The sequence below is a fragment of the Apium graveolens genome, chromosome 5, assembly GCF_009905375.1.
Source record: "Apium graveolens cultivar Ventura chromosome 5, ASM990537v1, whole genome shotgun sequence".
NCBI classification, from domain to species: Eukaryota; Viridiplantae; Streptophyta; class Magnoliopsida; order Apiales; family Apiaceae; genus Apium; species Apium graveolens.
In genome coordinates this window covers 44,050,035-44,067,605 of record NC_133651.1, presented here as the reverse complement: position 1 = coordinate 44,067,605, position 17,571 = coordinate 44,050,035, and positions in this window count along the sequence as shown.

The window sequence follows — 17,571 nt, the reverse complement described above, 5'->3', positions numbered from 1 at the left end:
ATTTTCAACAACGCGACGAATATTCGAGTTTTCTCTGTAAATTATCAGTTTTAACTTTTTGTTTATGATTATATGAATAAAATAAAATAAGAAACAAGCTATTTATACTTATGGAATTTTAATACCCGTTGGATCGTATTGGGTCCGAAAATAATTACTTAGCCGCTAAGTAACTGCAAAAATGATCCGATTTGATATCAGCTTTGGATAATTATCAAAATCGGTCTTCTTATGAAACACTCTACGAGAAAATAATATAATAATATTCCGTCTCTCGAGAATCCGGGTTTTATTGATCCATCGAAATGACTATCGTATCGAACATTTTGCGCCTTGACTCTTACGGGTCAAACCGTACTCCGGATCGAAAAAGTCAAAACATGGAAAATGTTCAGAATACTCAGATTAGGTTAGGAAGGAGATTTCTGAAGAGGTTTGGGTTGTAAAAATGTAAAAACGGTTGAAGTTGGACTATTTCGGGTTTTAAAAAATAGTTATATAATTACTAAGAAAATAATTATTAAATCTATAAATCCTTTATAAAATCATAGAATAATCTAAAAATTACCAGAAAAATACCAAAATTTTCTATACTTTATTCCAAACATATCAAAATTAAAATACTCACATTTTATCACATATAAACATCTAAATACCAATACCAGTCATCAGATAATTCACCAAAATCAAATAATAATATTATATTAAATAGTTATTAATAAAAATAATTACATGGTATATCCCGGATATTATAATATATCTTGATACATATGTGAGGTTATAGAAGATGCTAAAGAGAATTGCCTTATCTTAGCACCATATATCCAAAGGTAAGAAACTAAGCATTTGTGAGCATCCCATATTTTGATCAACATTTGTGAGTGTATGTTTTATCCATATGTGAGGTTACTAGTGCCATTAAGAGTATACTTAAAATATATTTTGAAATATTTTAATGATGTTTTAATATAATTTCATATTTTTTTAAATTGCAGGAAACACTGGATGTTCCTTATTTATTGTGTCGATGAAAGTGACGTTTACTTGTTTGATCCGCTAAAGCAAAAACAAAATATACACGTGAAGACTCCTTGGGCAACGTAAGTTATTAAATAATTTAAATCTACAAAATTACTAAAAAATTATTAGTAATCAAGTAGTTCAAAATTTTTTATGTATATATTCAAATTTCTTCTTATTTAACAGGGCATATAAGTTGCTACTAAATATGGTTGTAAGAAAAATAACCCAACTAACCTAGTTTGGTGCGATGAAGTTGTTCAGGTATTTTATACTATTTGTTTTAGTCTAAGAAGTCTTCTTCGGTATTCTTTTATCAAGATTTTAAAATGTTTCAACTTTATTTTGTAGTGTACTTAACAAGAAGGAGGTACCAAATGTGGTTATTTTATGATGAGGTATATGTACGACATAATCATGTTATCTCGTAATAAAGACCCCAAAATTAAGTGGAAGGAGGTACATAAAATATTTTATAATATAATTATAGATATTAAAAACATATAAATTACATATATTGTTTACATTTCATTTTCTTTTTACAGGTTCTTGGGAAAAGATACAAAAATGAACAAATTGGAGAAATTCGAGATATTTGGGAAGATTTTTTTACTCATGAATATATGTGATTGGGTACATTACCATCCTTTTAGTTCAAAAAATAAGATTGTTTTACTCATCAATAGTTAAATTTTCTACTTAATGCTAATTAACAAATTCAAACACAATTTTTACAATACCACGGGACTACTGCTAATGGTGAGTGTGATCTCGTATTGGTTTGAAACAATTGTTAAATGCCTACTCTCTTTTGAGTTTATGTAAGTCATATGTGGAACATGTTGATATGTATGTATGATTAAATGTTATGTATCAAGACATATATTGTGGATGATATTCAAGTCTGTAATAATAGTTATTATAATCTATGAATCATTGTATTGATAATTTTAGAGTGCACGCTTTAATTACATTTAGCTAATAGTTTGGTTTGCAATAGCAAAAATTCAGGGTACAAATAAATAAACAGGGAATATAATGTTATTTTTTTGATAAAATACGTCGGTTCTAAAAATCCAGATGACGTATATACTACAGACATATATGTCGGTTAGTACCAAAAGTGACGTAAATCTGTAAATTATATCAGTCGGTTAGTACCAAAAGCGACGTAAATCTGCAATTCATATACGTTAGTTTTAAAGATTGTACGTCGACTATAAAGCTTTTATACGTTGGTTATTATATTTCTGTACTTCGAATGACAAGAATATTATATGTCGGGTATTAGATCTTTTATGTCAGTTTTAAAATAGACGTATATTAGACATTTACGTCATCTTTTCACCCGACATAAAATTTAGTAACTTTATTCGCCACCCTGGCATGGGCATTTTGTCGACGTATATGAATTATTTAACGGACATAAAATGCCTATTTTGTACTAGTGATGGGAGCATATTGCTATGGATTTTACTGTCGGATTACCAAGACGAAAGCGAACCACAACACCATTTGGCTTATAGTGGATAAACTAATTAAATCAGCTCATTTTCTACCTATTAATGGAAGATTTTCATTGGACAAGTTGGTTCACATGTAATTAAAGGAGATAGTAGTTTATAATGAAGTTCCCGTGTCTATTGTATTTGACCATGATTCAAGATTTAATTCAAGGTTTTAGAAAAGTTTTCAAGAATGTTTGAGGAGCTAAGTTGAATATGAGTACAGCTTATTATCCACAAACTGATGTTTAAAGCGGAAGAACGATCCATAAAATTAAAGATATGCGATGTGTTTCTGCCATTGGTTTTAGAAGAAATTGAGATGAAGTCGGAAAATGTGAGATACTTGAACTTGAGTTGGTACAACAGATGAAGGCAGTAGTCGAGATTATTTAGAAAAGGGTTAAGTGTAGCACATGATCGTCAACGGAAATTACCTAGACCTGGGAGTCTCGGGAAAACTCCTTTTTAACCGAATTTGATTATTCTGAGCATTTCCCATATTTTAACTTTTTCGATCCGGAGTTCGGTTTATTTAGTGCGGGTCCTGGCACAAAATTTTTGATACAAAGTTTGTTTTGGTAAATCGATAAAACCTATATTTTCGAGAAACAAGATATTTTGATTAAATGATTATATTATCTTCTCGTAATTCATGTAACCGAAGCGTTGAGATCAAGACTGTATTTACAAAAAGCCTGGTTTTGATAATTATCTTAAAACCGATACCGAATTGGATCTATTTTATATCTGATATGATCCAATGGGATACCAATATTCCGTAATTATAAATAGCCCTTACCATATTTTATTTTGTACATATAATCATTTGCAAACAGTAAAAATATATAATTTTCAAAGAAAAATCATAATATTATAGTGTTCTTGCCTAAGTTTGAAGGTGTTATTGACATTGGATTTTGGAGTTCATGTATCCAAAACGAAGGTGTTAGAGAGTACAATCAGATTCAATACCTAATTCACTATAGAATCATCCGGTATTTTTCTATTTTTTTCTTTAAATTCGAATTATTTTGGGTTTAATTATGAATTTTGATTTTGATGTTGTTTGTATGATTTGATGCTTGCATGTTGTTGATAATCTGATTCTGGTCATTTTAGTATGTCATAATAGCAATTTGGAGCTCAATAACATGCTCAAAATTGATTATAATTTTTGAATTATGAAATTAGGGTTCTTAATTCGTATAAATGTTTTCAACTGAATTTGGGGGTTTTTGATCTACGAGTTATTAGGTTGATTGGTTGGTATCGGTCTGTAGAGCTTGAAAAGAGGAATCTATTGGTGGTGGTTTCATGAACAAACGATACTGGAGTTGGGCTAACCGTAGCAACGAAGAACTCGCCGTCCGACGAGTTTTCTTCGAGATTTTCCGGCCAACTCAATGGTTATTAACATGTTTTGATTGTAAGAATAGATTCTTGGTGTCCTAGAGATCATATATGGAGGTGATGGTGCTGTGGCTATACGTGGATCGCTTTATCCGGCGATACAGGGCCGTATTCCGGTGGGATTCACACCCGAGATCTTTCTACAGATAGTATTGCTATTTCTACTAAGAGGTGTAACTTTTGCAGTTTGGTCCCTGTGGTTTCCAGAGGTTGCAAATTTTGGATTGGTATTTTGAAAATTTATAAAAATTATAATTTTCTATTTATTTTAATTTCATAAATTCATTTTTTATTATTAAAAATTCCAAAAATCATTATTTTAATTCCAAAAATTATTTTTAATTCAAAAATAAATCCGAATTATTTGATTAATTAATTTTAGTTAAAAAATTATTATTTAATTGGTCAATTAATTTGAATATTAATTGATTAATTGATTTAATTAATTATTAACTAATTATTAATTGATTATTTAATTAGATTTAATTATTTCTTTTGATTGAAAAATTTTGAAAAATAGTTTCGAGCTTTAAAATATTTTTTTAAAATTATTTTCAGGGCACGATAGTTATTATTAAATGATTTTAAAGTCAGATTAGGGTATTTGAGCCTTGTTAACTGTTTATAAATGACTTTTCGACCCATTTTAATTCCGAAAAATGTTCAAAAATTCATATTAAACACCAGAAAAATCATTTTAACCCTGAATCTTCTTTGAAAGATTATTTTTATCGAATACCTTGCGTGCTATGTTCATTATTTTAATTCAAAAATTATTTTTAGTTCAAAAATAAATCTGAATTATTTGATTAATTAATTTTAGATAATAATTAATTATTTAATTGGTCAATTAATTTGAATATTAATTGATTTAATTAATGATTATTTAATTATTTAATTCTTCTGATTTAAAAATTTCGAAAAATAGTTTTCAACTTTAAAATATTTTTTAAAATTGTTTTCAAGGTTCGATACTTATTATTAAATGATTTTAAAGTCAGATTCGGGTATTCGAACCATGTTAATTGTTTATAAATGACTTTTAGACCCATTTTAATTCCGAAAAATGTTCAAAAATTCATATTAAATACTAGAAATATCATTTTAACCCCGAATCTTCTTTGAAAGATTATTTTTATGGAATACATTGCATGCTATGTTCTATGTGCTATCTGATTGATCTGTTATATGCCTATAAATTTATAGTCTCACTGTTTTGGTTGTAACTTTTAATCCGTAAATCGTATTTGGACGAAACAAAGGTTAGATAAAAGCTTATGATGCACTATACCATAGATTGGATACAACAAGAACCCGAAAATGTTGCTTTAGGGCCTAAAACCATTGCAGTAGAGTTTATTGCTATGCTTTTGGCAAAAAATGGCTTAACTTTGCTCACGTTACGATAGGTCGATGTAGCAATGAATATAGTAGCATATGGCAACACCTATATTCATTACAACCGTGGTATATGGAAATGGTTTTCTCTTTACAGTAACATATTTCATCTATTGCAATAGCCTATTGCAATGCTAGTTTTTTGTTAATTTTTCGTTAACCATTGCAATATGTGGCTAATGGCAAAGAATTAAAGTGTATTTGGAAACATAATTGATCGAATAGAGATGCTTTCAGTACCCACAATAAGAACAAATGGAAATGCTTTTTAATAGTAGAAAAGAATAAACGGTAAAAGTTTTTAGGATATAGCAATGTTTTTGTTAGGTCACACACACTGTAGAGGGGGGTGAATATAGTGTATAACACAATCAAATTGAACTTTAATAACTCAAGTAACAGAAAACAAACTTTATTGAAACAATAAACTCTGTTACAGTATGGAACTGTTCTCTCTCAGTGATGAACAAATATCACGAGAGCTGCTAGGATTACAATGAATAATCTTCTCGATTGTGATAACACTTATAGTGTAAACCCTATGTCTGTGTTTATATACTACACAGTTACAAGATAATCGCTAATTGATATGGAATATAATTCTACTTCCTAAAATATATCAATGAGATATCTTTTCTTCCAAGTATTCTATTCTTCATAGAATTCCATCTTCATGCATATCTCTTCTTATGTTTGTCTCGATCTTCTTTCCTTTAACCAGCTGCCTTCCTTATCTGAACGTCCTTCAGTACTTAAGTTCTGATATCCATCTTCTGATGATTATCTCCTGATAATATAAGTACTGATATCCTTAAGTCCAGACTTCAAGTAAGTACTGATTTATCTTGTTTAAGTAAGATCTGAAAACTAAACATAAATCACATTAGCCATGACATTATCAAATATATCTAACAGTTTTTAATACAAAAAATAAGAATCAATAGCAACACTATTATGGGATATAGCAATGCATTTCTAGAAAAAAATTAACATGACCTGATTATTTTTATTCCGACCCACCAAATAAATTGGTTCACAAAAAAACCCACCAAGTCATTGTCATTGGTATATCAATACCACCAATCCAAAAGGTATTATCCCAACTATATCATCACAAAAGCTATTAAATGTCTAAAGTCTAGCTAGGTGCAAAATAAAATGACGATGAGTTAATAAGTACCTATCATGTCTATCACTAGTTCATACATTAATGCACCATTAGATCGTCAATGGAAATTAGCAAACGAGTCATTTAAACAATATTTTCCAAAATCTTTTTTAGCTTTCCGGTTCATCTTCTCCTCCATTTCAGCAGAAAGTTATTCTCTAACCTTTGTCAATTGTGCAGATCTCTTATTGTCTTTTTTTTCTGCAAATCTAGCTTTGTTTTTCTTGTTCTTCCACTTCTGCCAAGAAGCCAGGTGGGTGTATGATAATCAAAATCTAATTCCACCACACCATCATCTACTTCCTCAAAATTATTATTAGCATTTTCCTAAATAAATGATAATAAAAATAGTTACGAAATGATGACATATAACAAATATTGTGAAAATGCTTATATGAAACTAAATTTTTTTACCTCCACAATCAGCTTATGAGTTTTATGATAAATTTGTCCCTTTGATGGTGTTTTAAGCATGTTCTTTTTCTTTTTCTAGCATAAAACAAAGAGTGAATCATTAAACAAATAATATGTGTTAGTAAAATAAATATATGTTTGCATAAGAATAGTAGAACTTCTATGTACTATATACGATGCACACATAATTGTAATAAAAGACTCTAATTAGCATACCATTTCATTACCAATTCGAGCAAAACTTTTACGACCAGCCTTGTGTGCGTCTTTAACATTTTTTCCAATTTTGTGCATTTTTCCTAGCCTTGTCCTTCACAGTTTCATCACCCCAATATGCCAACAATGATTTGAATTGCTCCAATGGAACATGGTGATGCCTGTTTTTTAACAGATTCTCATTAGTATCATATTTGGTATAATACTGTGACCTAAATCAGCTTTTGTACACCCTCCAAGACTCATCAACGATCTTCATCACCCAATCTTTACCTTCCTCGGGAATATGAATTTTTGCTAAATAAAATAAAATGAAAAAATTAATTATATAGAGTTAGTTGTAGATAATTTGAACAATCTTTAATTAAATGTACCTAAAATTAAATAAGCGTACAAGGAAAAGGTGTGGCATTTTTACCTTGACAAAATCCCACCAGCTATTTTTTTGTTCATCGGGAATTTCTAACCAACTAACATAATCAAGTGGCACAAACTCCCGAGACAACTTCCCCAAAAAACTGCTTAATTCGGCTCTTACTTTGTTATCATCGGACACTGGCTGCAAGTGATGATTCAAGTAAAGCTCTGGTCTTTCCTCTAGTCTCCTGCTGAAAACGAACTCATTTTGGTAGGTCATCTCTTCCTTTTGATTTTAGGCTGGTCTGTCAAAGCACAAAAAAATATGTAATGATAATTGCTTGATCAATGTAATAATTATATTATGTATACATCAAATAAATACATGTTTTAGTTGCGTTAGTGTTGTCTCGATTCTCCCCATCATCATCAGCATTATTCATCAAATCATTTTCCCTTTCTTTTTCGCATTTTCCCTATTCTTTTTGGATTTCTATAATTTATTATATGCCGTCATGGTACCAACTCCATGATTCAGTGGAACCCTTTTTACTTATTTGAATTGATGTATATCAGTTGGCAGTGACAGGGGTGCAGGGGAAGATAAAGTATCTCCATGATCAGCAACCTCCTGAGAAAAATGCCAAAAAAGAATTTGAAATGCAAAAAATTAAAACTATGAATAATTTAATTTATACCTCTTTTCTCAGAACTTCACTTGCTGCTTTTGACCGAGTCACTGGTCTCCTTCCCGTAATCGGCTTTTTAATTTTCTTGGTTTTCTAAACAAATTAATTTGACTTATTAAGAAATGCTAAAACTTGACGAGATTAATTAGTTTATAATATTGTCACAAAATATATACATTTACGACAACTTGCTCTTCTTCACCTTCACTAAGGATATCGTGTCCGAGAATATACTCCATGTCACAAGATAGTTCCTGATTAGAAAATTCCACAACTTGGTTCTTTTTTTTTATTTTAGAGGTACAAGTCCAGCTACTAAAAACCTCAATCCCAACTATTTAACACACTGCTAATTTTCTTCGATTATCTTCTTTTTCCCTTCTTCAAAGTAGTTAACCTTAACCTCGATAGTCATAAATTAAAAAAAAGTCAGTAGAATTTGATAAACATACTAAAGATGTTATATATATATATATGAGGAAAGTTCTATAGAGACCAATTTTTCATCGGAGACCTTGAAGACCACATATGTTCTTTAATCAAAACACTATAAAATATATTATTTTGTAAAGTATATTTTATGAGTATCACTAATTTATTAAAATTATTGAAGATCATTTAAGTTTAATAAGTAGAATATGTATGTTCTACAAACTAAAAAAATGTTCTGCAAACTTAAAATATTTTGCAGAATAAAATATTTTTGTAATGGTTTACATGCAGTACAAATATGATATTCAAGATTTTGAATAAAATAAGGATCTTTGCAGAGCATGATTATCAAAATAATATATTTTGCAATGTTTTATGCAATATTTAACTTGCAGAACAGAAGTGATCTCCAAGGGATCTCCAAAAAAAAGTGGTCTCCATATATTTGTATTTAAAAATATAACCCGCCACATGCAACTGCTTCGCTCTTTTTTAATTATTGCGGATCATGTGTACAAGAATGCTCTACTAGAAAGTGTATGTCATTTTTTTTTGTTTTCTTCTTTTGCTGATGGTTTTGTAGAGTCACATACTTGCGTTTCACTTGGAAATCATCAGCTAGGTACAATAATGTAAAGTCAAGAACATGCAAAGTCAACAAAACATATCATTACCAATCATGTACGTATATCTACAATTAGTTGATATTTACCTTCAAAAAAACTAGTCCTTGGTCTGATGATTACATGTGGCTGCAACTGCTTGGCCAGTTCTATTGCCTTTTCAACTTCTGTGTCAATATAAAGGTCCAACACTGAGCCTTATGGTAAGCTTTTAACAAGCTTACAAACATCTTTATCATTATCTAGCAATTTCCAGCCACCTCCTACTTTCTTCACATAAACTCCCACTATTTCTTCACATACTCCATAAGAATAGAGTATGATAATCTTTTAAGGTCCATAGTAGTAGGAATTTCAGTACAACTACCATCGTTATACTTGGTTTTTAGGAATTGTCCCTTGTGGGAGGACCTCGTATAAAAATATTTATCTTCCATCCTGAAATTAAATGGAAACATAAAATAGTTAAGCCATTAGTTTACCTACCACATGTATCATTTAAACACAAAACTGTAATTAAACATGTAACAACAAATATCTAAACATATATTCAAAGAAATGAGACACAATCAAACAAAAATTTAGCAAGAGAAATGAGAAATCAATACAGTATATAAATGAGAATTCTTTATATTACATTACAATCAAACAAGAGTTTAATTCCACATTATAATTACTATAAAATGTATGATCACTTTTATTCATTCTTAGACTCTTCATCGATTTCTTTTTCTTCTTCAAGTGGCACAAGAATTTGTTGCCTTGGAAGATCATCTCTTAACCAGTTAGAATTAATAGATTGATTATCGATTTGAAGTGTACTTCAATATCATGCATGGTTGATCCATTGACTTCTTCAAGTACACCATTTCCCTGTTCTACATCATAGTAATCCCTTGGAGATTTCTTTACAAAATAGTACAAATGTTTCTCGGTACAATCCTGAATATAGAATACTTGTTGTAATTGTGAAGCTAAAACAAATGGATCATTTTTCTGATACAATTTGTTTATATTAATTCTTGTCAGCCCACGACAATCCTTATCTTTTTGGTACCAAGAACACTTAAATAAAATTACGCAAAAAGTTCCCCAATAATCGACTTCTATAATTTCATCAATCGCTCAGTAGTAACTAACTTCAGAAACTATAGGGTTTCAATCTGTTGAACTCACAAAAATACTGGTCAGGGCTGACAAGGAGACACCGCTATTTTGCGTCGTACACCTAGCATCTATTTGTTTGGTATGAAATATGAATCCATTTATTGCATAACCAGTATACTTCTTTGCTGCTCTCTGGGGTCCCTTTTCCAAACTAACCAATTCTTGAGAACATTCCATTTTTTTCAACCTCTTCTTTTAAGCAACTGTGGAATTCTTTACGATGTGTTCTTTCTCTTTTGTACTTATTTGATTTTGCATTTTTTTTGTACAAGCTATGATGCTCCCTGGAATTTAATAGACAAATAGATAATAATTTATATGTATAATATTACTACAACTTACTTTAGATACTATCAAAGAATTAGAATAAAGTGGACTTACTCCATTAGCTTCTCGATTTCTATATTTCCACAATTAAAGAGAACGTAACGATGAACATTAATCCACACTTTATCCGCCAAGTCAAATGATTTTCCATCCTTGTTTCTCCTCGCCCCAATAGGGTATCTAACATTTAAATTCTTCTTATCCTCTATCTTTTTCTTCGGTTCATCACTTAAGAATCTTAAACAAAATGTTAGGCATTCTTCAACTAAATACCCTTCAGCCATGCACCCTTCTGGTTTACTTCTGTTTCGAACATAGCTTTTTAATCTAGCCAAATATCGTTCAATTCTGAACATCCATCGAAGGTGCACTACTGGTCCTCCAAATTGAATTTCTTTACACAAGTGCAAAGACACGTAACCATGATATCAAAAAATGCCGTTGGGAAGATTGTTTCCAGTTGGCATAGTATTTCAATAATTTCATCTTGTAACTTCTGCACATCCTCCAACGCAATCACTTTGCCAGATTTGGCCCTCAAGAATACACCCAACCTTATCAAGGGTACTACCACTTCTGGTTTTAAGGTCTTTATAACTGCAAATTGTGGCAAATACTGGAGAATAAAATGTGCAACATGGCTTTTGTAACCGAATATTTTTCTTTCATCTAAGTTCACACAACGGCTAATATTAGAAGCACATCTGTACAATAAATTGGCATTCATCAAGACTGAACAGAAGTTCTCCTTTTTTTGTCATGTCAAAACTACCTGTATTAATTTGATAATAATTGTTATCAGCAGATTTTACATGATGAGGGATATTACGAATTCCCATTTCTTTCAAATCTAGGCAAGCGTTTAGATGATCTTTCGTCTTTCCACCCATATTTAATAAAGTCCATAATATTTTATCACAAATGTTTTTTCAATGTGCATGACGTCAAGGTTGTGTCTAATTAACTTAGAACTCCAGTATGGAAATTCAAATAAAATGGATTTCTTTTTCCATTGACAAGTAGTAGACTTTTTCTTTTTCCTTAGCTACCCAAAATTTTTTTCATACCCGCGCAATAGTTCTTCGCAGTCTTTTCCAGTCAATGGTGGTGGACAAAGATCTGTTTCCACTTGACCGTTGAATCTGTTCTTATCAGACCTAAGTTTGTAGTCAGGTGGCATATGGTTCATGTGACACACTTTACGACAATGCTTTAAGTAGGATGAAGAGGTGTAGTAATCACATACGGGACAACCAAGTTTACGCTTTGTGCTCCAACCCGATAAAACGGTGTACCCCAGGAAATCACTAATCGTCCACAAGAGACCCACGCATAATGTAAATGTTTTGTCATGGGAAGCATCATAGGGTTCTACACCTACATCTCATAGTTCTTTCGGCTCAGCAATGAGGGGATGCATATACACATCTATTTCATTACCAGGGTATGCAGGTCCAGGAATTATCGTTGAAAAAATCAAATAATCTAGGTTCATAATCAACCAAGGGGGCAGATTATAACTGACCAGAACAATTAGCCAAGTGTTGTGTGATAGACCCATTGTCAGATAAGGATTAAAACTATCTGCGGCTAAAACTAACCTAACATTTTGAGGTTCTATAGGGAAATTTGGATATCTATCATCCATTGACTTCAGAAAAGGGCAGATAAGGATTAGCACAATTCAGAAAAGGGCTGCAACTGCTTGGCCAGTTCTATTGCCTTTTCAACTTCTGTGTCAATATAAAGGTCCAACACTGAGCCTTGTGGTAAGCTGTTAACAATCTTACAAACATCTTTATCATTATCCAGCAATTTCCAGCCACCTCCTACATTCTTCACATAAAATCCCACTATTTCTTCATATACTCCATAAGAATAGAGTATGATAATCTTTCAAGGTCCATAGTAGTAGGAATTTCAGTACAACTACCATCCTTATACTTGGTTTTTAGGAATTGTCCCTTGTGGGAGGACCTCGTATAAAAATATTTATCTTCTATCCTGAAATGAAATGGAAACATAAAATAGTTAGGCCATTAGTTTACCTACCACATGTATCATTTAAACACAAAACTGTAATTAAACATGTACCAATAAATATCTAAACATATATTCAAAGAAATGAGACACAATCAAACAAAAATTTAGCAAGAGAAATGAGAAATCAATACAGTATATAAATGAGAATTCTTTACATTACATTACAATCAAACAAGAGTTTAATTTCACATTATAATTATATAAAATGTATGATCAGTTTTACTCATTCTTCAGACTCTTCATCGATTTCTTTTTCTTCTTCAAGTGGCACAAGAATTTGTTACCTTGGAAGATCATCTCATAACCAGTTAGAATTAATAGATTGATTATCCATTTGAAGTGTACTTCAATATCATGCATGGTTGATCCACTGACTTCTTCAAGTACACCATTTCCCTGTTCTACATCATAGTAATCCCTTGGAGATTTCTTTACAAAATAGTACAAATGTTTCTCGGTACAATCCTGAATATAGAATACTTGTTGTAATTGTGAAGCTAGAACAAATGGATCATTTTTCTGATACAATTTGTTTATATTAAATCTTGTCAGCCCATGAAAATCCTTATCTTTTTGGAACCAAGAACACTTAAATAAAATTATGCAAAAAGTTCCCCAATAATCGACTTCTATAATTTCATCAATCGCTCCGTAGTAACTAACTTCAGAAACTATAGGGTTTCAATCTGTTGAACTCACAAAAATACTGGTCAGGGCTGACAAGGAGACACCGCTATTTTGCGTCGTACACCTAGCATCTATTTGTTTGGTATGAAATATGAATCCATTTATTGCATAACCAGTATACTTCTTTGCTGCTCTCTGGGGTCCCTTTTCCAAACTAACCAATTCTTGAGAACATTCCATTTTTTTCAACCTCCTCTTTTAAGCAACTGTGGAATTCTTTATGATGTGTTCTTTCTCTTTTGTACTTATTTGATTTTGCATTTTTTTTTGTACAAGCTATGATGCTCCCTGGAATTTAATAGACAAATAGATAATAATTTATATGTATAATATTACTACAACTTACTTTAGATACTATCAAAGAACTAGAAAAAACTGGACTTACTCGATTAGCTTCTCGATTTCTATATTTCCACAGTTAAAGAGAACGTAACGATGAGCATTAATCCACACTTTATCCGCCAAGTTAAATGATTTTCCATCCTTGTTTCTCCTCGCCCCAATAGGGTATCTAACATTTAAATTCTTCTTATCCTCTATCTTTTTCTTCGGTTCATCACTTAAGAATCTTGAACAAAATGTTAGGCATTCTTCAACTAAATACCCTTCAGCCATGCACCCTTCTGGTTTACTTCTCTTTCGAACATAGCTTTTTAATCTAGCCAAATATCGTTCAATTCCGAACATCCATCGAAGGTGCACTACTGGTCCTCCAAATTAAATTTCTTTACACAAGTGTAAAGGCAGGTGAACCATGATATCAAAAAATGCCGTTGGGAAGATTGTTTCCAGTTGGCATAGTATTTCAATAATTTCATCTTGTAACTTCTGCACATCCTCCCACGCAATCACTTTGCCACATATGGCCCTCAAGAATACACCCAACCTTATCAAGGGTACTACCACTTCTGGTTTTAAGGTCTTTATAACTGCAAATTGCGGCAAATACTGGAGAATAAAATGTGCAACATGGCTTTTGTAACCGAATATTTTTCTTTCATCTAAGTTCACACAACGGCTAATATTAGAAGCACATCCGTACAATAAATTGGCATTCATCAAGACTGAACAGAAGTTCTCCTTTTTTTGTCATGTCAAAACTACCTGTATTAATTTGAAAATAATTGTTATCAGCAGCTTTACAGGATGAGGGATATTACGAATGCCCATTTCTTGCAAATATAGGCGAGCGTCTAGATGATCTTTCGTCTTTCCACCCATATTTAATAAAGTCCATAATATTTTATCACAAATGTTTTTTCAATGTGCATGACGTCAAGGTTGTGTCTAATTAAATTACAACTCCAGTATGGAAATTCAAAGAAAATGGATTTCTTTTTCCATTGACAAGTAGTAGACTTTTTCTTATTCCTTAGCTACCCAAAATTTTTCTCATACCCGCGCAATAGTTCTTCACAATCTTTTCCAGTCAATGGTGGTGGACAAAGATCTGTTTCCACTTGACCGTTAAATCTGTTCTTATCAGACCTAAGTTTGTGGTCAGGTGGCATATGGTTCGTGTAACGCACTTTACGACCATGCTTTAAGTAGAATGAAGAGGTGTAGTAATCACATACGGGACAACCAAGTTTACGCTTTGTGCTCCAACCCGATAAAATGGTGTACCCCATGAAATCACTAATCGTCCACAAGAGACCCACGCATAATGTAAATGTTTTGTCATGGGAAGCATCATAGGGTTCTACACCTACATCTCATAGTTCTTTCAGCTCAGCAATGAGGGGATGCATATACACATCTATCTCATTACCAGGGTATGCAGGTCCAGGAATTATCGTTAAAAAAATCAAATAATCTAGGTTCATAATCAACCAAGGGGGCAGATTATAACTGACCAGAACAATTAGCCAAGTGTTGTGTGATAGACCCATTGTCAGATAAGGATTAAAACTATCTGCGGCTAAAACTAACCTAACATTTCGAGGTTCTATAGCGAAATTTGGATATCTATCATCCATTGACTTCCAACCCTTGGCATCGGCTGGATGTCTTAACTTCCCGTCTTTGCTTCTTCTCTCTGAATGCCACGCCATGTGTTCAGAATATTCCTTGCACATGAACAAGTGTTGCAACCTTGGTTTCTTTGGGAAGTATCTCATTACTTTTGCAGGAATTTTATGTTCACTTTCTGGGATTTTATCAACAGAATTAGGAGCACCAGTTTTTGGTGTTTTCCATCTTGAAACTCCACAAACTTTGCACTTATTTTCATTTTCAGCTCAATATAACATACAATCATTAGGACATGCATGCATCTTTTAGTAATCTAGACCTAACTCCCTAATCATATTTTTAGCTGCATTAAAATATGGAGGAAAATTGACATCTAGGAATGCCTCCTTTATCAAATCTAGAATACCACTAAAGGCGGACTCATAAATCCATGTGTGCACTTTAATCAGTAAAGCTTAACAATAAAACTTAAACGAGTAAATGTTATAGACCCAGGATATAAAGGTTTTTTTCCCTCCTCCACAAGCCGATAATTTTTTTTAGCATCACTATTCATTCCAGTTTTATCATTATTATAGATCATCTCATCAAACTCATTAATTTATGTTTATATTTAAAAGATTTTACAGTTCTCGTTTTACTCTGTTCATTATTCTTGTTTATTAATAAATCATAATATAAACATAGAATGAGTAGTATAAACATAATACAAAAAATCCCTAATTAACTCAATCGCAAGAAGCCCTAATTAAAAAAACCCCAAATCAAACCTCAAATTGAGTTGAATATAAAGCCTAATTAACAAAAAAACCTTACAAAACCGAAAATCCCCAAATCAACACTCCCTATAATCAACTCGATTACAAGTTAATTGATTACAAGTTGAACAGAAAATCGAAGCTCAACTCAAAATATACCTCAAAACAGAAAATCGAATTACAAGCTTTAATCTTCAGTACATTACGAGTTGAACATACCTCGTATTACAAGATTTAATCTTTAGTCTTCGAGCTTTAAGCTTTAGTCTTCACTCTCGAATCACTCACCACTCACCATTCTTCGAGCTTCTCTCATCTCTTTAGTCTACTCTCTTCTCTCGAGCTTTTATCTGAAATTAGTTTTTGGTTTTAAGTTTGTTATTATTTTACTTACTGTTTGACTTTGACTCGCCCATTTTTGTAAAGCCTGCTTATATTTGAAAGCCCGCCAATTATGTTGAGCCCAAATTTGGTACTCTGTAGCAACTATATTCTAAATCGGTGCAATATTTTGAAAATATTGCACTGTTCATACTTAATTGTGTTAGATAATTAATCACACACAGGGGGGGGGGTGAATGTGTTTTCTGATTTTAGGCTATTCTTGAAAGATAATGGTTGAACAAAGTAAATTAAATCTTGTGTAGAAAAGTGTTCATGCAGAAATTAATCATGCATAAAATAAAGAATACAGATCTTCAAAACTCACTTAATTTTTGTATTAAAAATTAAGTTGCTTTGCTACAAAATTTCTAAGCTCTTCTAAGTTAAAGAGCTCAGCTTCTTCTCGAGAGTGTTACAAGAATTTTTATCTCTTTTTGTTGTTCCTAACTAGAGAACCAGTGTTAACTTTATGCTCAGTTAACTGCTGGTTTACACAGTGGATAATAAACATGCTATTAGCTTTTCTAAACTGTCACTTGTCATTTCTATTTATAGAAAAACAAATCGTCCATTTCTAGCTTAGCACATCTTTAGCATCCCGTGTTTACTTTAATATTCATTTATCAGTTAATCTTTGCCATTGATCTTCCACACTATTCAAGCTACTTTTTGTAGACTTGTCAATCCAGCTGTTGGATTATTTGTTGATTGTTTATCTTGGATATTAAACTAATCTACAATTCTGTACTTTGAGACTGTACTTCGAGATCTCCAATTTGATTCATTTGAACACTTGATATCTTGATAAGTATGAAGGCTTATCGAGATGTCTGGTACTCCATAATAAGTTTGGCTTGTAGAGGTCTTCAGCTCATCGAGATCTCTAGTCTTCATAACATCACTTGCCTTGTAGATATCTCTGAGTTCTCGAATGGATATAGACTTCTCCATAACTCTGAGTTCTCTAGTGAAGGAATGACTTGTCAATATCTTTTT